The sequence below is a fragment of the Cnephaeus nilssonii genome (genome assembly GCF_951640355.1).
Source record: "Cnephaeus nilssonii genome assembly, chromosome: 9".
Taxonomy (NCBI): Eukaryota; Metazoa; Chordata; class Mammalia; order Chiroptera; family Vespertilionidae; genus Cnephaeus; species Cnephaeus nilssonii.
In genome coordinates, this window is record NC_137080.1 from 61,908,797 (window position 1) to 61,936,003 (window position 27,207).

The 27,207-nt window shown below is 40.0% G+C and overlaps 1 protein-coding gene across 2 annotated transcripts in view; it reads left to right on the top strand.

The window, feature by feature from the left end:
* The first annotated feature begins 8,702 nt into the window (after positions 1-8,702).
* The window catches only part of FILIP1 (filamin A interacting protein 1), a 180,534-nt gene continuing 162,029 nt past the window's right edge, over positions 8,703-27,207 (top strand). For both annotated transcript variants that reach the window (XM_079780849.1, XM_079780848.1), the window contains exon 1: positions 8,703-9,180. The gene's annotated coding sequence lies outside the window, so the exon portion shown is untranslated. The remainder of the gene's footprint in view (positions 9,181-27,207) is intronic.

The window sequence follows — 27,207 nt, forward strand, 5'->3', positions numbered from 1 at the left end:
TTTAAAAACTATTTCTTTATTAATATCAGAGAGGAAGGGAAAGGGAGAGATAGAAACATCAATAATGAGAGAGAATCATTGATTGACTGCCTCCTGCATGCCCCTTACTGGGGATTGAGCCTGCAACCCAGGCATGTGCCCTTGGCCGGAATCAAACCCAGGACCCTTCAGTCCGCAGGATCAACGCTCTATCTACTGACCCAAACCGGCTAGGGCTTATTATTCTTCTGTAATGTTATTTTTAGTAGTTGGAGAGTTAACAAGAAACTTGCAACTATGAGGTCAATTTGAAAAAAAAAATTACTGCTTTGTAATTTTCATTTACTTTTTTATTTTCTCACTCTACCCAATGATTCCAATTTCCACATTTATGCTTATATTATATTTATTTAACACGAGACTAAGAACTTTCTTCATATCTATGGTTGACGTACCTCACAGTCCTCAAGTTAAGTGGCAGAAAGGAAAGCTTCAAGGTACAAAATTTTTAGATATTTCATTCATTTCAAAATACTTTCCTGTCCTTGATTATTTGTTCCCGTTACCACAGGAGGTAAATTATTACCCTGTTTTCAGGTGAAAGAAGTAAAGAATGCAAACATTAAGCATATGAGGGTTGCTCAGCTGTAAAATGGATACCAAATTCAATTGTTTCTGAGTATTTCTCACCCTGAATTTTTTCCCTTCAGTGTTTAAACCTTGTGATGACACTTCCTATTACTAACCACCTCTGTTGTCTGAAGCTTTTGCTTTCTTGATTATTTTTTAGACATCTCACTTTTTCCCCCCTTTTCATTATCAGATTGGCAGAACAATATGTTGATAACTTTTATTGATTAAAGCAAGAATAAAGCCTTTTCCCCTAGTAGTTGAAGGTCTATTTGCTTCAGGCAGGCCTTTCTAACTCACTTTTTTTCTTGTTCAACTTTTGACCTCCATTGCTATTAGTGTGTTTTAATATTATAAATCCAATTGTCTTATTAATTATCTCATGACATTAATGAAATTCCATGTAAAGACTCAGTTGGATCCAAAAAGTGTAGTTTGTAAAGATATTTTAAGATGACAGTCATATTAATTGTGATTTTTGACATGCAGTCTAATGAGGAACCACCCCAAGTCCAGAGAAACAAAGGAGAGGACTACCTTTTATGGACTTGGGAGCAGCTGCTATAAATGAAGAGTCCATTGGAGGGAACTGAAAGTTCTAAGTATAGTGACTTTTCATTGGCTATGACTATGGTACTATAATATCTTCCAGGATTAGGTTCTATTAACCCACTCTCAAGCACATAAACAGATAAGTGGAAATTTTAAGGTCTAATATAGGCATGTAAATGCTTATATTACTCAAGTAAATAAAAAAATAGTATTATCTTATAACTTTTTAAAAACCTAATCCTGGCTTTCGTTTTTTTGAAGCTATTGGGAGAATAAATAATTTAATTGAAGCTTTTATTAATAAATGTAGGTGTAGGTGTAACACAGCATTTATTTTATTTGTAAACAGGACAAAATAGCTATTTTATTATGATGAACATTTATAGATATTAAAAAAGTATTAACACCATTTCTTTTAAAAGTTTGTATAATCTAAATAGATGTATAGCTAGATTAATAGAAAATGCAAGTATGTTCACATTGTAAAGACTGACTATAGTAAGGGTAACAAAATATCATTTTGATACCAAAAAACTAGCTAATGTAGAATAATTGTCGCCCCCCCCCCCCCCAATGTTTTTTTTTTTTTTCTTGCTGTTGGTTACATCTTTGAGAAGTTTTGGTTGTGAATGCATAGCCCATAAACATTTTAAAATTTCTTATTAAATCACAGACCAAAATTATATTTTTAGAATGCAATTTTAGAATCTCATTAAGCAGTGAACTCATTCATCATAAAACATCATGCATTGTTTGTTTTAGAGAGAATACTGAACAGCTCATATCCTTTGCTTAAAAATAGACCATTTTTTCTCAAAGCAATTATCATCTCTTTGGTCCAATTTTCTCTTCTCTGGTATTCAACAAGACCAGTTCCAATGAGCTTTTATTTTATTATACTGACCATGAAATTATGCCACTTTCCCCCCCTGTTACCTCAAAGCTGTGGAATTTAAATGTTTTGTTTTGTTTTGTCAGAAGCATATATATTCAGATATAGCAAATCTCTGTGTAATGATTCTTAGTGATTCCTAAGAATGGGCTAATGTGACTATTAAATGTAAGAGGTAGTTAAGTGGTTCAGAACACAAATTTTGGGAACCAGTCTTCCTAGTTCAAATTCTGGTTCTGTTATAGCATGTGATCTTGGTCAAGTTACTTAATAACTCTGTGCCTCTGTTTTATTGCCTGTAAAATGGGAGATGATAATAATAACTACCTTATTGGATTATTGTGAAAATTAAGTGGGTTACTATATGTCAAGCCCTTAGAACTCTGCTGGGCATATAGTTAGTCTTGCAGTTACTTTTATTATTATCCTGAAATCTATTACTTTTCTTTGAAATTTTAACAAAATTCAAAATAATTAATTTACAATCTAAGAATTTCTTTCTACAACTTGTAATATGCAGCCAGTAATAACCCAATTCTATCCTGGGAGCCTAGAAGCATTTTCCATAAGCTTACAAAGTTTTCTTCATCTTTAAAAAAATCTTTTATTGGTTTCAGAAAGGAATGGAGAGGAGGATAAAGAGAAATAGAAACATCAATGATGAGAGAGAATCATTGACTGGCTGCCTCCTGCACATCCCGGGTTGTGGGCATGTGCCCTGACTGGGAATCAAACCTGTGACCTCCTGGTGAATAGGTTAACACTCAACTACTGAGCCACACTGTCTGGGAAATTTTTAAAAAATCTTTTATATGTGCATTTGCACATTCAATCATTCCCATTTATTACACAACTAGAAGCCCAGTGCACGAAATTCGTGCACGGCGGGGGGTTGTCCCTCAGCCCAGCCTGTACCTCTCCAATCTGGGACTCCTGGAGGGATGTCCGACTGCCCGTTTAGGCCCGATCCTGGTGGGATTGGGCCTAAACGGGCAGTCGGACATCCCTCTCACAATCCAGGACTGCTGGCTCCCAACTGCTTGCCTGCCTGCCTTCCTGATTGCCCCTAACCGCTTCTGCCTGCCAGCCTGATCACCCCCTAACCACTCCGCTGCCAGCCTGGTTGATGCTTAACTGCTCCCCTGCCAGCCTGTTTGCCTCGAACTTCCCTCCTCTGTCAGCCTGGTCACCCCTAACTGCCCTCTCCTGCAGGGTTGATCACCTCCAACTGCCCTCCCTTGCAAGCCTGGTCCCTCTCAACTGCCCTCCCTTGCAGGCCGGGTGCCTCCCAACTGCCCTCCCCTGCTGTCCATCTTGTAGTGCCCATCTTGTGACCACATGGGGGCAGCTATATTGTGTGTTGCAGTGATGATCAATCTGTATATTACTCTTTTATTAGATAAGATAGAGGCCTGGTGCACGGGTGGGGGCCAGCTGGTTTGCCCTGAAGGGTGTCCCGGATCAGGGTTGGGTTCCCTTGGGGCGTGGGGCGGCCTGAGCGAGGGGCCTGTGGTGGTTTGCAGGCCGGCCACGCCCCCTGGCAACCCAAGCAGAGGCCCTGGTATCTGGGATTTATTTTCCTTCTACAATTGAAACTTTGTAGCCTGGAGCGGAGCCAAGCCTGCTGTTCCCTCTGGGGCGGCAGCCATTTCTGTGGCAGTTAATTCACCTTCTACAATTGAAACTTTGTAGCCTTAAGCGGGTGGGCCCAGCCAGGGTGTGTGGAAAGCTTTGCTTCCCCTGTTGCCGCCGGCAACCCTGGCCTGCTCTCTCAAGCTCCATTCTGCAGCCATTTGTTTGAATTTGTTTACCTTCTATAATTGAAACTTTGTAGCTTGAGTGGAGGCTTAGGCCTCCAATGGCTATGGAAAGCTTGGCTTGCTCTGTTACCTGGGAAACCTTGCTCTCTGTGGCTGTAGCCATCTTGGATGGGGTTAATTTGCATACTCGCCCTGATTGGCTGGTGGACGTGGCTTGGCTGGTGGGCATGGCTTATATAGCGGAGTGATGGTTAATTTGCATATTACCATTTTATTAGAGAAGATTACTGTGGTGCTTGAGCACTCGGTAAAGAGTAAATAGGAAACACTCTCTGATATATGGGAGCTTATATTTAAATCTTAAAGCCAGGCAATCTACCTAATAAAAGAGTAACATGCTAATTGACTGTACCTTTACGGTGCCCAACAGCCAATCAGGAGAGAGTATGCAAATTAACCCAACAAAGCTGGCAGATTAATTTGCATACATGGTGCTGAGCGGCCGGGGGTGGGGCGAGACACTTGCGTCATTGCCATGGTGATGATGCAAGCGTTCTGCACCACCAGCTGCTCTGGGCCTCTGGGCAGTGGGAAGGTGGAAAAGTGGCTCTGGGCCGGAGTGAAGGTGGTGCCAGCAGCCAAAGGAATGAAGGCCCATTCTTGCATGAATCTTCATGCATTGGGCCTCTAGTCCTATATAAAAAAAATTGTCCCCTCGGGAGTTCAACTGACCAGGAGTCTGACCACTTGCTATGACGTGCACTGACCACCAGGGGGCAGCGTGGAATGAAGGAAGGCCCCGGCCAGCAGCCAGGGGAAGGAAAGCCCGGATAGGCCCTGTTCACCAGCCAGGCCTAGGGGCCCTACCTGTGCATAAATTTCATGCACTGGCCTCTAGTAAACAATAACAGGGCATGTTTGTTTGGAAACTCCTCTCTAACCCCTCCTCCTTGAACATCATTTTGAAGCCAATGTCTATCTTTCTCTTCACTTGTGTATTCAATAATCTATTAATTTTTCACTTAAAAAATCACTATGAAAAAAAATAAAAAAATAAAAAATCAAAAATCACTATGCCTCTTTAAATGAACAGTGTGGTAAAATTTGGTTTTAGCAATGAATGTAGAGATAATATGCCAACTCTCTTATTGAATTCATTTGATTTTTTTTCTCACTGATAATGATAACATTAATCTATCTTCTTATTAAAAAGCATCATCATGACTCATCTTTGAAGTTGGGGAATTCAGCTTTAGTTGTAAGTTTATCAGACGTTTTCATAATGTTCACCTTAAGACTGGGAAAAGGAATGCAGCTGAACAGTAAATACAGTAACAACATGTGTTGAAAAATCAGTTCCTTGTTGACTGTATACAAAACACAAATTTCTAAAAGTTCTTAATGCTGCTACTTCCTCTGTGGATTATGTAGGAAATGCTTTTGTCTGAATAATCATTCCTGGAAGGAAAGCCTTCAAAATAGATTCAGAGAGAGAGAATGCATGTGTGTGTAGAGGGGAGAGGAAGGAAGAGAGGGGAGAGACTGAGAAGAGTCAGATTATTGTGGAATAGAATCAGACAAAAGCATATGCCTCATATAATTAAAGAACATAATCTGAAGGTAGCAACAGCATCTAATTATACAAAGTCCTTTGTATGCTGCTGTCACTACATTGTTTAAAATAAACTAATATCAACAATGAACAGAAAATCTAAGGGTTAAAGAAAACAATGATCAGGGACTAAGTTTTTATTAGAGAGAGAATAAAAAAAACCACACCGAAAAGTTTAATTGTCTGGATAGTCAGGGAAAAAAATAACTATTACCCTCTTGATGAAGTTTTTTAGGCCCAGAGAAGCAAAAGTGGGTTATTTCCCCTCAGTTATCTTGACTTTGGCTACAAATAACTCTGCTTCATTTTGGATGGGAGACCTATCAAGTGAACGCTGAGTTGAGGTGAAATGGTACATTCCTGGAGTCCTTTGCAGTGAAGTGGATTTCAGCCTGGGGCTGTTGCGTATGGGATGTGTGTGTGGGGTGTGAGCACTTTTCAAACAATAATCTCCTCAGACATTACCCCTTTGTAATTTTAAGAAGTTTCTCCTGGTGATTCTGAACTCTCTCTCAGCCCAGTCACACTTCCACTTCCTGTCAGGACCCACTTTTGAGGAACTGGGAACAGATTGTTTCTAAAAGATCCATTAGTGTTCTAGAAGAGCCAGTTAATTTCACATAAGAACGCTTTCATCTTAATAGAAGTCTTTTTTTTTTTTTTATAAAATGAAGGTTGGCCCAGACCCAGAAAGACTAAGAATCTGAACAAATGCAATTTTATACGTGAACAGTAGTAAATAAATTAAGAGGAAAAAATGAATGCTGTTAGTGTGGGAAGAACTGGATTGAGCTGTTGTGGGTCAGCTATCCTTGAAGGTGAGGGTCATTTCTTAAAAAGAAGGACACATACACACACACACACACACACACACACACTCCTTGTGAAAAGTGGTAGCCTTCCCAGAGGGACATCAGGGTTATCTCACACATATGCCATTTATTGTAAGTACACAACAGTTAAGATGATATTATTATTATTATTATTATTATTATTATTATTATTAAAATATTTTTATTGATTTTAGAGAGGAAGGGAGAGGGAGATTAAGACAGAAACATCAATGATGAGAGAGAATCATTGATCGGCTGCCCCACTGGGGATCAAGCCCACACCCTGGGCATGTGCCCTGCCTGGGAATCAAACTATGACCTCCTGGTTTATAGGGCAATGCTCAATCACTGAGCCACGTTGGCCGGGCAAGATATTATTAAATTCACGCCTTTAAATGTCTCCTTGGCCCAACTTCAGTTTGCATCTTGAAAAAGTTGTGGAGTGATTGGGGCCAGTGCCGGCAGCGGGTGCAAGCAGCGGCTGCTGCCCAGATCACCCTTCAGGAGCAGGGGGAGGTGGAGAAGCCCTGAGGGGCGATCAGGACCAGCAGCCACTGCTTGCACCCACTGATGGTGCCGAGTGATCGGGACCGGCTCTGGACACCAGCAATGGGTGCGAGCACGGCCGGAGCCGGCAGCAGGTGCAAGTGGGGCCGGTGCTGGCAGCAGGTGCGAGCGCCAGGCGGGACTGCGGCACTTGGGAGCAAAGAATTTTCAGTAACCACCAGAGGCTCACCCCAATGACAGCGACTGGCGCCCCACCTTGGTCTGGCACCCCTGCTCACCTGCTCCACCATCCCACTGTGGCCAACGCCCACCATGTTCCACACATGCCCCCTGCTGGTCAGCACACGTCATAGCGACCAGTTGTTTGGTTGTTCAGTTGTTCCGGTTGTTCCACCATTTGGTCTATTTACATATTAGCCTTTTATAATATAGGACTAGAGGCCTGGTACACAAAGTCATGCACGGGTGGGATCCCTCAGGGTGGCCTGCGGAGATTGGGCCCCAGCTCGTGCCCCCAGCCTCGCAGCCCCAGCTCCCGCCCCAAGCCTCACAGAACCGCAGCCCCGCCTGGCACCCTACCTTGGTCTGGGCCACCCCCTCACCTGCTCCACCATCCCACTGTGGGGTGATTGGATGGGGCTGGGCCCCCCACTTGGCTCCCTCAGCACCTGGGAGCCTGGCAGCGGCCCCACCCCCTGCCGCCGCTGCTGGTCGAATGTCTGCGGGGCGATCGGGACCCCGCTTGCACCTGCCTTGGTCTGGTGCCACCCACTCACCTGTTCCACCATCCCACTGAGGTCCTGCTCTCGTCGGGGCCCATTGGGGCCGGCAGCGCCTCCACTGACGCCCACTGCCAGTGCTGCGTTGCCGATGCCCACCATGTTCCGCACGCCATAGCAAGCAGTCGAACTCCCGGTTGAACAACTGCCTGAAGGGACTATATTCGGCTTTTATTATATAGGATTAGGAAGACAGTTCCAAGAACTACCGTACTTTCCGGCGTATAAGATTTTCCTGGGTTAAAAAGTCGTTTTATATGCCGGAAAATACGGCATATTGGACTATATTGATGGGATTAGATATAATGGATTAGATATATTGGACTACTGTATTTTCCGGCGTATAAGACGAGTTTTTAACCCAGGAAAATCTTATACGCCCAGTCGTCTTATACGCCGGAAAATATGGTAGTTAAAACACATTTTTTCCTTGTGTCTGAATCTTGGCAGATTCACACTATTTGATTATCCAGCATAAAGAAAATAAAATGCCTTGAGACATTCTTCCTGTTGTTCAGGGTAGCAGCGACCCTTCCCTGGTTTTGGAGGCTGGAGGGTTAATAAGGGGGCAGAGCTGTCAAGCCCCCGTTGTCCTGGGGTGTTCTCCAGGTCTTGCTTTGAATGAATGGCCTGAGTGAGCGTGCTAAGATTTCCTTCCTACACTTTACGCCTTTCCAAAACAATGTTACAGACATTCCTTTATGGTAACCTGACTTTTATAACATTCGGGCATACAAGCCGGTCAAGTCTGATGTGCCTGGGTAAGTCAGTCACCTAGCTATGAATATAACACATCAGTATAAAGAACGGTCTGGAAATAATCTCTGACTGTGAATGTTTCCAACAGTTGTGATACACGTTTACATAAGAGCTTTTTTTTTTTTTTTTTTTTTTTTTTTAAGTAGGAACATTTATCTCAGAAAGCCTAATGGAGAAGAATATTGTATTGGTAAAATGCTCTGCTTAAGACAACTGCGGCTGTTGGATTCTTTTCCGCTTGGAAAACCTAAGTCCCAGCTCCCAATCTGTCTCTAAGAGCTTCAGCTAGTAATTCCCTCAGGGTACGGAGCAGCAGTCCTTAAAAGGGACGGCCGGTTTCCCGCAATCCTGCACGGGGCGAGCAGAGCTATATCCACTGATAACCCAGCTGCCGAGGAACCGAGCAGAGCCGGCTCCAAACTTCTCAGCTGTTGACAGGCTTGACTTGCTGAGAACACTGGTTAAATATAGCACGCGCAAGCCAGCGCCTCAACAAAGTCCCTGCCCTGCCGGTGTTGTGCAGGGAGCAGAGACCAGAAACCTAATCTCGGAACCCAACAACACCTAGCAACAGTTAAAAAACTTTTAAACAAAAGTCCGGGTGGGAGATCGACAACAGCCTCCAGTGTCTGCGGACCGGGATTTCAGGGCGAAGAAGCTGCTCTCCCCTTCTCTCCACTGTTTCCTGCATGACTTCAGCTATTGGCCAGTCCTGGGAAAGCAAGTGGGAAAAGCTTTTCCCTCTGTATTCTTTTGGGCTGGATAGTTTTCCAGGACTCCAGTCTCTCTCTTGGGCTGTGGGACAAGCCACTGGGTTCTTCAAAGGATAAGCTACCGCTAGAAAGGACATCCCCTGGGTTAAGCGAGCTGCCATCAGGTAAGAGCGAAAACTAATAGTTACTTTTCATTCTTTAAAGAAATTTCTGCTTCCATAGGAGGAGAGTTCTCTGTGTTGTCTGTTTCCTTTGATTCTTGCTGTTCCACCATGTGATAGCACATTTGGGCATTATGGTAATCATTGGGAATTATTTTTAAAGAACTGGAAACACCATGTCTTTCTCAGAGTTGTACCGGTTCCTTTTTAAACACGGAGATTATGATGTTTTAGTGGCCATCGAAATATTTCTGCCTAGTTATCATTCTTTGGCAGGTAACAGAAATATGACAAGGGACGATTTCACAGCTCCCTTCACAGTTAGGATGGCTAACCAATGGAAGGGATGTTTTCCCTAGAAGCAAAATAACTAGTTTCATTTATTGAAACTAACTGAACAGCTTGTGTGGTAAAGGGGAAGGAAGTCCTACAGGGTGTTTGTATTGCTGTACTTTTGACTTGCTGCTATCTGCTTTTCCCTTTGCCTGATTCTCTGATTACACCGGTACACCTTGTGCTGGCTCTGACCTCGTTACATTACAGCAGCCACCCCAAGTGCTTCTGACTAGGCACAAAATATGCCTGGGTGTTAAATCACTGCTTTTGCAGTTACAGAATACAAACTACTCAGGAGAATATTATTTGCGTTTTATTTTTAAAGAAAAAAAAAAACACAAATTGAGGAATTGCTTGTCCATAGGTAAAACAGATTTTGATTTTTAAAACTGAAGTTGAATCTATTCGAAAAAATGAAAAAAAATCCTTTCTTGAGTTGTACGAATGTATGTGTAGTGTATTTATCAAACAGTGAAGGAGGTCCTTCTTTCATCTGTTAGTATATTCTCGCTCCTTCCATGAATTGCCATGCATTTTTCTCAGAATTGATTAGAGTTGTCAATTTCATATTGAATCTAACAAAAGTTGTGTCAGTACACTGGTGATGTGGTTACAGTTGACACCTGTTGTCTGTCGTTGGGTTGGATTTGTGTAAGAAGTTTGTTCCTTTAAAAGAACATAATTTGAATGAATATTCTAACCTAAGGATAATATCAAAGAAGATGCAGATGAATATTTTATAAGGAATTACTTGAGTCTATTTTGTCAATTTAAAGAAAGAATTTATCCAAGATCAGTTTTGAACACATTGTTGACAAATAAGAAGGTATCAAACTTTTCACTAGTTATTCCTATTTTAAGAAAAATGAATTAAAGCTTATATATCGTATGTTCAGGAAAATGAAATAGTACATACATTTGGTACACAGTAGGTATTATGTTTCATAATTCTGATTAAATGACTACTTTAAAAAGTGAATAAGCTAAATATTAGTAATAGTGTACAACGCCCTCAGTAACCTTGGGTATCAGAGAATGAAACTCCTGGTACCTTAGTGGAGATGAAGTATCTTCTTCTTGAGTTTTGAAAAGTCAGAACGAAATCCTCTACATTTTTCTTGTTTTTATCTTAGGAAGGGTCACATTGTTGGCTTACAAATGTACATCTAAGACCAAAATCCATTTCTTAAAAATATTATCTGAGGCAAGGCAGTTTAAGATTGCAGAAGTTGTAAGTAAGTCCCTATGATGTAATTTTATTTTATTAAAAAATGTATTGACTTATTGGGGTGACATTGATTAATAAAATTATATAGGTTTCAGGTGTATGATTCTATAATACATCCTCTGTTTATTGTATTGTGTGTTCACCATCCCAAGTCAAGTCTCCTTCCACCACCATTTATTCCTCCTATACCCTCTCTTTGCACCCCCTTTTCCCTCTGGTAATCACCATATTGTTGTTTGTGTCTATGAGATATATTTTTCGTAATCCCTTCACCCTTTTCACCTAGCCCTGTAACCCCTGTCTCCTCTGACAGCTGTCAGTCTGGTCTCTACTTATGAGTCTGTTTCTATTTTGTTTGTTTGTTTTGTTCATTTGATTCCACATGTGAGTGAAATCATATGGTGCTTCTCTTTCTCTGACTGGCTTATTTTACTTAGCATAGTACTCTCCAGATCCCTCCATGCTGTGGAGAAGAGTAAGATTTCCTTCTTTTCTACGGCCGAGTAATATTCCATTGTGTAAATGTACCCCAGCTTTTTTAGCCACTCATATACAGATGGACACTTGCACTGCTTCCAAATCTTGGCTATTGTAAATAATGTTGCAATGAACATAGGGATGCATCTGTTTGAATTAGTGCTTCTGGTTTCTTCAGATATATTTCCAGAAGTGGAATCACTGGATCATAAGGCAGTTTAATTTTTAATTTTTTGAGGTAACTCCATTCTGCTTTCCACAGCGGCTGCACCATTCTGCATTCCTACCTTCAGTGCAGGAGGATTCTCTTTTCTCCACAACACTTGTTGTTTATTGATTTATTGACATAACCATTCTGAAAGGTGTGAGGTGCTCTCATTGTGGTTTTAATTTGAATCTCTCTGATGATTAGTGATGTTGAGTATTGTTTTCATATGTCTATTGGCCTTCTGTATGTCCTCTTTGGAGAAGTGACTGTTTAGGTCCTTTGCCAATTTTTCAATTGGATTGTTGTTGTTTTTTTGGGTGTTGAGTTTTATGTTATTTATAAATTTTGGATAGTAACCCCTTATCAGATGTATCAACTAATCCACCATTAATTCTAGGCATGTAATTCCTTGTGGAGTCCGTAGAACAGTGTGTAGGTAACTGAGTGCAGCGTTTGGCCCTGAGTGAAAGCCATGTTTCCTGATGAATTGACATTTTGAGTATCATTTTCATGGCTGTAAGTATACCCTTGAGAATTAAAAGCAGCTCATGTTAGCCCTTGTACTTTCCTCTAGTATGTGAACAGTCAGACCCCACAAACCATTCAGATTCTGTTCTCCTGTGCATTCAAGTTCACATTTCTGTGTTATTTTGGAATCCTCCTACCCCCTTTACCATAAGAGTTGTTAGATCCCATTATCATGTCTCCCACCACTAAGGCCTACTCCCTTCACCCTCAGTCTGGATTTTAATGTTGGTGCTCCCTTCCCACCCCTCATCCAGACCATCTTGCCCATGACCATGGGGTTAATTTTCCTAAAGCGTTGCTATGCTTGTCTCTTTACTCTCCTGTTATCTTCTGGGACTCATTGTTGCTGCCAAACACCTAGGCTGGGTATTTTGAAAACCTTCCATCATCTGGCATGTACTTAACTTTTCTAGTCTCAGCTCCCACTACTCAACAAGTGTTTGTCTATTTGCTTCAAATATTTCAGATTTGGGGGCATTCTCCAAACACACACACAGTACACATTCCAGTGTTCTACCCCTGCCCAATTCATTCCCACATCTGGAACACCTTTCACCCCCTTCCCTGCAGAGGCCTTGTTTACTTTTAAAACCCAGATCAGTGTCTTCCATGTTCACAATGATTTCCAGGATCATGCCTTTTAGAAGCGATGCCTTCTTAGTTTAGACAGTTTGGTGCTCTGCTAGAATTAGGGTACTCTGGAGCAGGGTTTGCCTTTTTAAAGTCTGAACAGTTTTATGAAGATGATTAGGTACGAAGCATTGTCCTAAGCATCACTTGGCTTTGAAGCTTTTTAGCCCCATACACATTGTAGATATTTTATTAACATTTTTGGTTCTAGATCAGTGGTCGGCAAACTGCGGCTCGCGAGCCACATGTGGCTCTTTGGCCCCTTGAGTGTGGCTCTTCCACAAAATACCACGTGCGGGCGCGCACATACAGTGCGATTGAAACTTCATGGCCCATGCGCAGAAGTCGGTTTTCGGCTCTCAAAAGAAATTTCAATCGTTGTACTGTTGATATTTGGCTCTGTTGACTAATGAGTTTGCCGATCACTGTCCTAGATTCATGATGACGAATATGTAAGAAAGTATAGATAAGTATAAAATCAAGAAAAGGAACTGTAATAATAGTTAAAAACTTTTTATCTCAGAAATTTCCTAAGAAAGTCTTCATAGTTTTCTCATGCCCAGAAGAGTTACAAGTAATAGTAATTAGGCTCATGTACCTGGTTGTGGAGATGATAATATCTTTTGAGAATGAAATAGAAAGGGGGATATATAAAGACAGTATATATACATGCATGTCCTGTGTATGCACCTAGACTTTAAAAACTGTAATACATATACTTTACTTTTATCATCTTTTGGTAGCAGATCCCATTTATTTATTTTATTTTATTTTTAAATATATATTTTTATTGATTTCAGAGAGGAAGGGAAAGGGAGAGAGAGATAGAAACATCAATGATGAGAGAGAATCATTGATTGGCTGCCTCCTGCACACCCCCTACTGGGGATCGAGCCCTTGACTGGAATCGAACCCAGGACCCTTCAGTCAGCAGGCTGACGCTCTATTCACTGAGCCAAACTGGCTAGGGCACCAGATCCCATTTATAGTTACCTTTGGTATTATCTAAATTATGGCCCCTTCTATCTGATGGTCTTGATGAACTAGAATGGCCTTGAGCATTAAAATACTTAAAATACCTTTTCTATTTTTCCCTAGATATTTAAAAAACATATTTCTAAGTTTTACTTTATTATTATTATTTTTAAAAATATGTTTTTATTGATTTCAGAGAGAGGAAGGGAGAGGAAGAGAGAGAGAGGAATATCAAGGATGAGAGAGAATTATTGATCGGCTGCCTCCTACATTCCCCCCATAGGTATTGAGCCCACAACCCAGGCATGTGCCCTAATGGGGAATTGAACTGTGACCTCCCTGGTTCTTGGATTGATGCTCAACCACTGAGCCACACCGGCCAGGCCTGAGTTTTATTTTTAATCACTCATGAAACCTATAGCCTTACTATGTGAGATAAAGCAAGAATCGTGACTTTGAAGCATTTTTTTTTTTGTCCATCAAAAGAAAAGCATTATCTTTATATTTTAAGATGGCCAAGGAGGTTAAAATTATTCTAAATGGGTGTTCAGCAAGAATCACAATGGGGCTTTCCTAATGAAATTTGTGAAATATTGAATATATTCATTTAGCAGTGGTTTTCCTGTGGTTATAATTTTTACTTATTCCTTGGAAGTAAAACTTTGTGGTAAAATACACATTCTAAACTAATGCTAATTTTTTTGGAAGATTAGTATTCATAAAACAGGTGCCCTAAGAAATAGGATTTTATAGTTTGTTTAATCCACATTTTCACTAAAGTCTCTCATTTTATTTTTTTAAACACCTGGGTTTTAGAAAAGCAGCATCATGGGAAGTGAGTGGGTAAACTTCAATTGAGATCTATTTTAGCAGAAAGGTTTAAGAGGAAAAAAATTGCTAACAGCTTGTTAGAAAAATGACATTAAAACCTGCAGCATAAGTTTGTTTATGTATTAATTACTATATATATATATATCTCAACAGAACAGATCTTGTTTCCCCAAATCTGACTTGATGATATAGCAACAAGGACATGTTTGTTGGTGTGGAGGAGGAGGTAGGAAAGGCTAGTCTCATAGGCCTGGACTCAGATTTCAGCTCACTGTAACCCTGGGCAAAAATTACTCCCTGTGCCTCAGTGTTCTTATCTATAAACAAGTATAATAACACTATCTTCCTCATAGAGTTGTTTTGAAGGTTAAATGAGTTAATGAAACTTATAGTTGCCTGGTAGACTTTTCAATAAATTTAAGCTATTATGATTTTATTACCACACCATAAAAGTTGTTATCTGTTTATTTTAGTCTTTGTTGCACACAAAATTCTTGGATACAGATAATCTGTGAACTCAAGTTCATAGATCATAGAAAACAGAAGAATGTATTGTTTAAATTTGGAATCCTGTTTGGGACATACTTCGCTCCTGGGTACTCTAAGCAGACATAGTTTGAACGCCAGCCAATAATTTAGTATGGAATTTATATTTCAAACCCTCTCTTATCACTCAGCAGTCTGCTGTCTCACAGAATCATTGTTAAAAAGGTTAAGAAATCACCAACAGCAAAAACTATACTATGGTTTCTGTATTTGTACTTGGAGATAAAGTGTGCTTATACATGGTGCTTGGGTGTCTCCTTTATAGCTGACTCCACTGGGCAATAGAGACTTCTTCCTCTATGGAGGAATATATTAATTAAATTTATCTCTCTTTATATCTTCCCTTCAATGTTTTGTTTGTTTTACTAACCTAGTAACAGATAAAAATAAAAAGACCAAAAAAGGTCATCTCATGCTAGCTTTAACCTTACCAAAAGGAAATGAATTCTTGCTATTCATTGCCCTTAATCCTATTCATTCTTCTTAAACACGACAAGAAAGTATAATCCAAGATGAACAAAAAGTGTTATATCATAAATACGTGTGTATATATTATGGGGTGATGACTGTTTTGTATGTTTAATTTAACAAATGTATATGAAACACTCTTGTGAGCGGGGAAGTTTCTTAGTAGCTTTAGTGCCAACAAATCTTATGCAGGGTAGTTACAGTTTATACCTGTCCATTTTGCTTTATTTTTCTCACTTGAAAGAATGAGTTTCTAAAAGATAAGGCAGACTGAGTTTTACAACTGTCATTCTCGAATGAAAACCCTGTTGTGGAAAGGAAGAAGGAGAGAAGGAAGGAAGGAGAGGGGAACGGAAGGAAGGAAAAGAAAGAAATGAAGGAAACAGTTTTATTCCTTGATTTACCAAATACATTTTAAAGGTTCTAGGGCAAAAATATAGGAAGCATAAGAAAATGTATTGCATTATGTTCTTTCTCCTTAAATGGTCAGGCCTACTCTTCAGCTCTCCGAGAAGGGAAATGGTTGCAGGCGGAATACTCCTTTCCTTGTGGCAGTTTAATTTCAAAGGCCCTGCAGTGAGTTGTGGAAGAACTTAGAAAAAGGAAAGCAAAGCATGAGTTGAGCAGCTATAGTTGGCTGTAGCCAGCTGATTGCAGAACTTGAGAAAGTCCCAGCGGAGGGATGAAGAAACACGACATTAACCAGCACCCCAGTCCCTGAGAGCTTTGTGTAAGCCACAGCAGCACTGATAAGTCAAAAGAAGGTTGGTGCTGCTTTTCCTTTTTGGGAAATAGTGTCCATGTTCATAATATTGGGTGATTTATGTGTTTCTGAGGTCTGTGAAAGGCAGACTAAAAATAATTTTTAAAGTTAATGCAGAAGTTATCTCAAGTGATCTGACTTTGAGTACTCAAGGTTCAGGGATTTTCTGTTTCTGTCTTGTTTAAATGCTGCCACCTACTTCCTTTACCAAAACATAGATGAAAATGATGATTGTTGCTTCACTAGCCAAAGACCTTATATGTCTACACTTGAAAACAGTCCATTTTTGGTCTTGCAATCTCCCCAAGTTACGCTGAAGTAATACATTACCTGCTGCTTATCTCTGTAAGGAAAAGGTGCAAGAAAGCCATGAAATGGACATATTAGAGTTGGCCAAATGCGTTCTTTAAAAAATGATTTGCTAAAGATTTAAAGCCAAAAGACAATCTGATTGAAAACAGTGGACTGCTGACATCACCAAGATAATCAAGTTATTGCCAACTTGCTTTGTTTATTTAAGACAGCTTTGCAAAAATAAGGTTTTCACACATACATACACACAGCACACACTCTCACACCCACACCCGCACACTCTCTCTTTCTCTCTCACCCACGAGTCACAGGCAATACAGTAATCGAGATCAATGGCTTTGTTTTTTCTTATATCTCTTTAATATACTTAAGTCCTAAGTAACTCATTTGAGGGCCTGCTTCTCTGACTGAGGCACCACAGCCCAACAGGAAAGGAAGCGGCATTGCTGAGTTCATAATGCTATTTCAGTGTGGCAGCCTAAGTGCAGGAGGAAATGACACCATGGGCCTGTCTTTGGGGCCTTGCAGTTACTGTGACGACAACACACACTAATGGAAAACAAAGATGGTCTGCTTGCCAGGGGAGCCAGGGAGAGTTTTGCCAGCTCAGATTTTTCCTAGTTATCCTGTAAGTCTTGAAATGTGACACTGGAGGCATTCAAGGCTCTTTGTGTTCGTTAACTGTTTAGTAAGTGACACATGCTTGAAGAGCAGCCTGGTATTTGGATGAGGGAGGGGCCTTGCACACGACTTTAATTTTCACGTGCTGTCTTGATAGGCATCATCTTCTGGTTTGGACACCACCAAACCAACTGCTTTGGTCACAGCCTGTTGTTTCTCTGGTCCGTAAGGAAGCCAGCTGCTTTGGTAGGGGCCCCTCCACGCTCAGTAACATATCCTCACCTTCTATATCCTGTTGATTCCACAGATCATTGCCCAGTACACCGAATGTTCCTACTAATGACTGGGACTTTTGGAGCCCAATTCTTACATAATAATATAATAGACACTATAATGGTAATAATAGCTACATATAAAATATACTATTTACATAATACATATATTATAGAGTTATATAAAATTATTTAGTATGTATAAGTGATAATAATAGCTAGCATATGCCGGAGATTATACTGTACCAGGCATTGTGCCAAGCACTTTACATGGATGATTTTATTTACTTTGCATAACAGCCCTATGAGGCACTATTTTTAGCTCTGTTTTATGGATTAGAAAAATGAGTCTTATAGATGGTTACTGCCCAGTGGTAGATGTGAAATTCAGACTCAGGCAGCTTGACTTTATTTAGCCCATACTTTACAACCACTTTCGTGTACTGTAAGCAGTTGTTCAAGGAAGATCTCCACCCAGATGATGTGAGATGTTTTAGTGAAAGGTGTAGAATGTGACACTGCAGGGGATCAGCTGTCCCTGTAGTCTGAAGAGATTCAAAGATCAAATAACAAAGAGATTCAGGGTCAAAAGGCAAATTTGGGCTCTTCTCCAGGGTTCCAAAGTGGCCCCAGAAGCTTCAGTGGCCAGTGGAGTTGGGCAACTCAGAAAGAGCTACGCTTGGGGCACTAGATTGCGGAAGCTGTTCTTCCACAGTTATTGATGGAGCAACGTGGTTCTTGGTTTGCTCATTGCTGAGTTGGTTCTTGGTTTCCACATTGATTCCCTGGGAGAGGATGCCATGGAGCATTTGAATTTATGAGCTATTATGGCTACTGTTATAGCTAGATCATTTGATACCATTGGGGTTTTGTTGACAACTTAGAACCCCACCTTCTATTGTAACATTTGAAATGCTTTGCAGATCTCTGCCTTGGTCATAAGCATTCAGTTTGTTAAGTAGGCTCAAGAAGGAGTCATACAAAACACTTATTCCAGCTATTGGTAGCAATATTCCTTGAAGTAGCCTTTGGTGGTGTATGTATATTGGTTGGAGCAGGCAGTGAGGTAGGGGACAGAAGGTCTCGTTCCAGATAAGAGCTCTTACTGGCTCCCAATGACGTTGCTTAGGCAGTGAGTTATCAATCTGGCAGCATGTTGTTCCTTAAAAAACACCACCAACAACCAACCCCCCCCGCCCAAACACACACACACAACAGAGCTTTCTATAATTTAAGGAAAATTACCTGATACTTTCAGCCAGTGGTTTGCTACTGTGGAGTAATAGCATGAGGTATTTTATTTAATTATTTTATCATTATTAACCAAGAGTTACCTTTAATGAAGTTAAATGTCCGACATTTGGATATAATTGGAATTTTTGAGTTTCTATTTACACTTATGGCATTTAACTTGTGCAAATGTCTGGAGTAAAAGAGCAATTCTAATAACATTTTGATGGAGCAGATAATGCTTTTCTTTTTTTAATGCCAGTGGCCATAAATACTCTACTTTTCCAGTGTATCGAATATCTCAGGTGGTGGGACTGAATATCCCACGAAGATGAATTTTTCATGTGAAGTGAACACATAACAAAATGAACCTCTACCCTCTGAGAAATTCTGTTCCAAGAATTGAAAACAGACTCTTGTCACAACTATACTAGCATACCCGCCAATCCTCCCAACACACTTATACACACTCATTACTAGTCTATGCAAGGACTTGCACCACTACTTACCTGACAGGCTGAATGTCTTCCTGAAGCAAAAAACACTCTTTGCTCTGTAGCATAGACTTATTTAATTCAAAATAAAGGTAGTGATGTATTACATTTCATCAAGGCTGTTGGTTTCTTTCACATGATCTCTCCTGATTTTCTTACAACAAATAAACTCAGAATTTCCATTTTTTCTTCTTCTGTCTTTATGTAAAAAGGTGTAACAGTATCAAAGCAGGGAAAGAATTAGTGCTATATCCTTTGGAGACAAAGGGCTTGACTAGTTAGCTTCTGGCAGTATATTTTTTTCTCTTCAATTATTCAAAATTTCTCTTGGCAACAAAACTTAGTAAAAATTTCCACATTAATATTAGCTAATGCCTCTTAAATGGAAGATATTAACAGTTTATCATATTCATTCAAATATTATCAAAGACATTCTATAAGTGCTCCTCGTTCTCTTAACACCTCTGCACCTGGACTAATTTCAAGGAGGAATGGAGGCTCTGAGTCTCACACTGTTGAGAATCATACAGTTTTGGACCGACTAGAGCTATTCAAACCCATCAGGGAACTGAGAAGGTGAAAATCTCTAGACTCTGAGCTCACACGGAGCTCTCAGATCATTTTGTCTTGGTCTCAACACTTCCTGTGCATCAGATTTACCGGGGATGCTTTAAAAATGCAGATGCCTGGGCTGTGTCCCAGAGGTTCTGATTCAAGTTAGCCTGAGTAGGTACCCAAGTAGTGGTCTATTTTAGAAAGCTTTTGTGTGATTTTAATGTGCATCTAGGGTTGAGAATCAGTTATCTAGTGCAATCTTATCATTTTACAGAAGACAGTACTAGGAGGAGGGAATGCAAATCACTTGGCAGAAGTTACAAAGGCCTCTGAGTCTTAGGCTATTATCCTTTCTATCACATGATCATAATAAACAACAAAGTAGCCAACATTTAATGAACACTTTCTGTGTATTAGGTACTGACAACCCCATGAAACAGATATTCATATACATTTACAGGTAAGAAGGCCTAGGGAATTGTCCCCACCCCCTCCCCCAACAAGCAGGTGGCAGATCTGGGATTTGAGTCTCAATTGGACTCTCAATTTGTGCTCTTAATCTTTTAATCACTTTGCTGTTCTGGGGGCAACTCTGAGATATAAGGTATTGAATGGCAGCTGTTTCCCTGTTTCAGCATCATGGGTCTTGTGGCATCTGGCCCTGGCGCTCTGAATTCCCATAACTGGGTTATCTGCTTGCCTAGAGAATGGGTCCTTGCCTTCTTTTCTATTTTCTGAATAAGTGGGCCAGTTGGAAGCAACCCGTTTTCTTAGAGATTGCTCAAAGGTGCTTCATTTTCCCCAGTGACATTGTTTCTTATGTCCTGTCTTTCCTTTCCCTTGTGGACCGATATAATATTTTCTGCCTTACTTTGGGGCACATTTTTTTTTTTTATCTTTCCATGGAAATTCTAACTGTAAACTTTACTCTCCTATTTAGAACCTTGGCTTTCCCCCTAGTCCTGTGAGTTTGGCTGGGTTCATATTTTCCCTGGGATTCCCCTGTCTGGGCTTTCATACCAGCTCTAACTTTCATGATATTAGCAACAACAGGAAGGGATTAATCACTTTGCTTCTCCTCTAACTGCAGGTGTGTTGGAAACAAGCTGGTCTGTTCCATGGAACTGACTGGCCAGTGGGTCAATGTACTCTGAAGACCTGTAAAGTCTACATTTTTAGGTAGCATGTATGGAATTAATTTCCTGATTGGTTCTCTAAGTCTGAAGTGCTACAGAGCAGGCTTTTTCACACTTAGGGGAAAGTCCATATGCATTTTCTAGTTACATGAACTTTACTAAGATAAAAATCGCCAATGGCAAATACTGTAGCACAGATTTTTCTAAGCAATAGAAACTAAACAAAAAGTGAGAGGTTATTATAATTATTCTATAATAAATATTTACATATAAATTAAGAATTTAACATGATAAATAGATTCGGGTATGCCTTGGGACTATTTTTAAAAACACATTGCACAAAACAAATGCTCAATAAATCAGGGGTCTTGTGGCATCTGGTCTTGGTGCTCTGAGATCCCACCAAGTGGGTTATCTGCTTGACTAAAGATTGGGATTCGTTTGTTAAATCGAATCCATTGAATGTCCTGGAATTGAGAAAGTAAACACTGTTAACTGGTTTTTATTGATTTGACTGAACATCATTTAAAAATAAATAAATATGGGAAAAATAATCAGTGACCATAAGTGATTACTTATCTGCCTCTCAATGTTCTGAAACCTTTAATGGTCACATATTGCTTTTATAACAATACAAATTAAAAATCAACAAGCATTTTAAATGCTCATTAGAGAATCAGAGAATAACCACTGCATAGCTAAGTGAGTGAAAGCTGGGCTCTGTAGCTTATGATTGGCAGGATAAACATACATTTCCAATAGCAGACTAGAACTTTTACTTTAAATACAGTGGCATAAACCATAGCTATTGACACAGTCTAATTGCAAATATTTGTCCCTCATCTTTTCACTCATGCGCACCACAAAACTCATGAAAAGAACACATCCAGGCTCTTATTGTGGTTTTTTAGTTGGAAATGTTCTCATCCTCGGAAATCTATTTTGGAGTTAGGATTGCTCCACTCCCCTACAAGTGGTAAAGCAACAGCTGCCATTTAATTAATGTTTCTGCTGACAGCCCCAGCTGATGAAGCCCATAGAAGTTCCCTATCAGCCTCAATACTACCGACATTACCCCCCACAAAGGAAATATTGATTATAGTTGCTTGATTTTGCCTTATTTCACTTTCTTTCCCGCATCAATTCCTCCAAATTCCAGTAATGCCGTTATTTACATCACCATTCACATCTTCCAGGGAATCAAGTCCCAGTGGAACACATGTGTTCCTGGTGATGTATTGCGATGGACTCTCACCAAAATGAACACGTGAAATGCTGAGCTCAAACAGAGGAGAGAACAAGGGGGAAAACCAGATGAAAGTGACTTGTGGTTTCTCGGAAAGCAAAGCATTTTGTCCTTTGGAGGGAGAGATTTGAGAAAAAACAGAGTTCTAGTTTTTCCATGTAGTATGAATGTATGGTTAAAATCCCACAATTTGATTTATATTTGGATTATTATGTCAATCTGTTTCCAGACACTTTCATAGGAGTTGGACTTCAACTACGATTGTGTGAGGATTTGAAAGGATTTGAGCTGTGTGGAAGCAACCGATTATAGAGTGAGATCCGCTTAATCTGCTCATCTTGAAGAACATGCTGGGCTCAGTCAGTCAGGCCCCATTCATGTAGCTGGAGTGGGGCTGAACTGGGAGCAGGTAGAACACAAGATTCAAATGTTATGGCATTAGATGACAAAGAATGGTCCAAGTTAGCAGCTGGCATCTGAGAGTCTAACATGAGGTTTTGGGGTATCTTGCCAGGCAGATGGAGCATGTCTGTTTGGCACAGGCAGGGAGCCAGGGTTTGGGCAATCCAGTCAACAGGACCAGGAGGGAGAGCAGGGAGGTGGGATTCAGAGACAGGATAGTTCCAGAGGAAGAAGAGTTCTAGAGACTGTGTGTGAGATGCCGAAATTATAATGCACTATCAAAACAACTAAGATGATGCTAAATCTGAGAGTACTGGGCCAGAACGCTTTGTGTCCCTCCTGCTTCACATTTAGTATGCAGCATTCACCCATTCACTAAATACTTATTGAGATCCATGTGTGTCAGGTACCGAGCTAGAGATTGGAATTCAATGCCATGTGACTAGATAATACATGGTATTGTGGAAGCACTCACCTGGTTTTGGGTGGTCAGTGATTGGGTCACAGATCATAGTTGGGATGAGGTGACTCTTGCTGTGGGGACGGGGGACTGTAGAAGTTGAAATTGAGATAGAGACTGACAAACAGGGTCTGTGGGAATGAGACAGAAATGAATGTGATTGAAAGGCTCAAGTATCTGATTTGTTACAAGCCCACATAGCTTTAAAAATGGTGAGGAACTTGTGAATTATATTCTTTCTACCGACATGAAAATTTTAATGTTTTTAAGAATAATGTGATGAAGAGGATGTGCTATATACATATATTTTCATCATACTTAAATCGGTAGTGGCCATAATGAGCCAGCCAAATATATATCTTGTGGGCTAGAAAATTCCTGATCCTCAACCCCACCCGTACTCTGAGTATTTTTTCAAAACAGTGACCACTCTTAATATGTCTAAAAGGGGTGATAAATATTCCTATAAAATTATTTGCTTTAGGATTTTTAGAAGTTTGTGCACTTTAAAAAATACTTATGTATATTCAACACTTCACTTCAAGTGCCTAATTGCTGCTGGAGCAAGAAACCTGTGTGAATAGCCAGGAAAGTTTTGAAGCATAAGTTGGAAGCATTGCCTTACCACATATTAAAAGGAATTTTGAAATCAGACTCATTGAAACACTTTGATAGTGGTGTCAGAATCAGTTCATATCAGATGAGGAGATCATGGAAAAATAGAAAGAAGTCCAGAAAAATAGACACCTACATATTACAATTTAGTGTTAGGAAGGAGACACTTCAAATCAGAGGAGAAAACATGGATTTTTCGATCAAGGAGGTGAAATAACTAGAAAAATGAAATAAAGTCTACATCACACCTTATACTGAAATACCTACTAGATGCACCAGGAAGTCAAGTGATAAAAAAATGAAATACTTGAAAAAAATATATAGGTGGGTGGGAAAAATCCTCCTAAGCAAGTAAAAAAAGCAGTAAAACAAAAGACTAAAATATTTGACACAATGAAATACTGACTTCATAAAAACTGGATGAATGTTTTACACAGAAAAAACACACCCTCGTGAGTAAAGTTAAAATGCAAACAGCAATCTGGACAACGATATTTGTGACAAAAATAATCAAGGACAAATATCTTTAATATAAAGAGCTCTTTTAAACAAATAAAGCAAAAAAGACACAACAGCCCTAGCTGGTTTGGCTCAGTGGATAGAGCGATGGCCTGCGAACTGAAGGGTCCCAGGTCCGATTCCGGTCAAGGGCACATGCCTGGGTTGCGGGTTTGGTCCCCAGTAGCGGGTGTGCAGGTGGCAACCAATCAATGATTCTCTCCCATCATTGATGTTTCTATCTCTCTCTCTCCCTCTCCCTTCCTCTCTGAAATAAATAAAAATATATTAAAAAAAGATACAACAATAGAAAAATGGACAAATGACATAAATAATTTGTAATAAACAAGTGGAAAAAGTATTCAACCTCACTGATAATTAAAAGTTCAAATTATAAGTATTATTTCCTCTAACACATTGACAAAGACTCAAAAGAATTCAATACCTATTATGGGGAGAGTGTGAGGAAGTGGACACTATACAAGGTGGGGCCAAAGTAGTTATTCATATGGAAAACAATATAATAATTAATAAGTAATAATAAAAGAATAAACTGTTTCAGGTACTCACAACTATCAACCTACTTTTGCCCCACCCTGTATACTGCTGGTGGGAAAACCCACTAGGACAAGCTTCCTGAAAAGCAATTTGACAATATGTGGTAAAAATATTTATAATCAGAGGAATAATAAGGCCACTTTCATTTTGAAAAATAGAAGAGTCATAACACATGATGCTTTTGAGAATGCATTCTGTTCTTTTCCTCCCATTGTTCTCAAATATTGTCTATTGACTTCTGTTTGGCAGACTTAGAGGTTCTTATTTTTTAAAATAAAAGTCTACATACTTCTTCCTCAGTAACTTGATAAGATTTCCTAGGAGGGACCTTGCTTGATTAGAATTGTTGAAACAAGGCTGCATAGTCCATTTTGCTTAATCATTGAAGTGCCAAGTACATCTGATGGGAATGTATTTCCTGAGTAATGTTATTATTGAAACATAATCTGATAACCAAAATGCATATATTTATGACTGAATCATGAGGCTGAGGGACCACGGGGCAGGTGTATTAAATTGGTCACTGGAGTAAAGAATTTCTTGCATTTGATCACTACTTTATAGAACTACTCAGGATCATCGGGCTTATAGCAGCAATTTTCAATATTTTTCATATCATGGCACACATAAACTAAAATTTTAAAATTACTAAAGTTGCTAAAAAACTAAAATCTGCGGCATGCCAATATATATATATTTTTGACAATCTGACAAAAGATAGGTATAATTTTGATTCATTCACCCTGAATGGCTATTGTGTTGGCTCTTGTCATTTTTTCATTTGACAATCTAAGCCTTAGATTCTAAGGGAAAAGAGATCAGTGCCCCTATCTAAAAAGTCAGGTATTGCATGTTTTTAAAATTCTTGTAGCACACCCAGTGTGCCCCAGCACACCAGTTGAAAATCCTGGCTTATGCGATTAAACTAATCCAAAAAGGGAGACTAAGCTTCAAGTTTTGGGCAATCTGCTAAATTCAAGAGTTACTGTGAAAAAATTGTTTTACCATAACACTTTCAGATGCTGATGGATTCTAAGAGATGATTGAAGCCAGCCCCTTTTAATGAGAAACGAGGAAGCTGAAGCCAGGCAGTATTTTTTTCTCAAGGTCATATAGTTTATTAATTCAGATATATGAATTTACAGACAAACCACAGAATTGTGCTGCATAGCTCCCTAGAATCCAGAGCATTACCTGTCATGGGTTATTTCCCAAGATACCTGCTGTGTAAGAGCTCATGGTTTCTCTGTCTCCTCATGTCTCTGGCACCTCCAGAGGTTGGGCCTTTCAGAGCACCAGCAGCTCACAACTCATCAGTTCTGTCTGTTATTCCAAGGGTTGTGTTTGCCTTATGAGGGGTCTTGTAGGGTGGGACGTGCTGTGTATGACGCCCAGCTGCTTCTCATTTGTCTGAGAGCAGGGACATTTTGTGAATGCAGGGGATGCGGGGATGCTTCCTACAACATTAATATACATGAAGTCTCACCCAAGACCTGTGTGCTAACATTCTTGTGCTTTCTTCTGGGGAAGCCCTTTTTTTGGAAGAAGCCACTCCTGAAATTTTGCCCAGGGTAAGGTAGGCACTAAGCATTTTAAACAAGCTGGACACCTAGATCATCTTTTGCTGTTTGGCTCCATAAAGAATGTGCTGAGATGAGTCTTGGTGCTTTATCACTTTGGTTGTTCTTCCAATCTTCTTTTGCATACACTGGGCAGAGGCAAGTGAGTTCCCTTTACTTCTCTCATACCCATGGATAAAGAGGAATGAGCTCAAACATCTATATTATAAAAGGCCAGTGGCCATAACGCCATAACAACCAAACGACCGGTCACCAGGAAGTGCATTGATGGGTTTTGTGGCACAGCGGGTCTGAGTCTCATGCGATTTCACGTGCTGGGCCTCTAGTTACATATAATTCTGTTAATTAGAATGGAAGTTTGAATAACAGCAGCAACTGTGCTTTATTTCTAACTTCTATTTGGTGATTGCTAGGCCAAGTAATTTAACTAATAAAACAGTTAATGAGGCCATCACATCACCCATTTGCAGCTCTCTGTTCTTTAAACAGTCAACCAATGATATTATTCTCATGCCCTGGTTTCTTGTTATTCCTGCTGGTCTCCCTCACACTGTGTTCATGGAAATTCTTTTTCCCCTCTTCCCTTTCTACCTGAGTTCAGGCCTTACTGTGTGCAAGTTTTGTCCCCTCCATCACATGGAGGCCTTCCCCATCAGGCTTTCTAATCAACTTCCCATGCTTTTCTGGGCTTATTCCTCCTTCCTCCTTAATTTTTTCTTTTCAGAACCCTCTTTCTGTGATTTCTTCTGCTTCAGCCAGTCTTAGAGCATCCTACAACATTAATATACATGAAAGCTACACAAATCAAGATAACTTTATCAATGTTATAAAGTTATTATTCACAAAGGATAATTTGCTATCAACAATTTACCTTCAACTTCAAGATTTGCTATCAATTTCCAGTCGAAGCCACTAACCCCAATCATTCTCTGAGAAATATCAGCCTTGGAGGAAGGTGCTGCCATTTCCTCTAGATTGTTGTACAACAGAGCAGCATTTGGAGTACAAATTACCACTCCATGTGGAGGTCAAACCAGGTGCTTGGGAACAGGAAGGTGGTC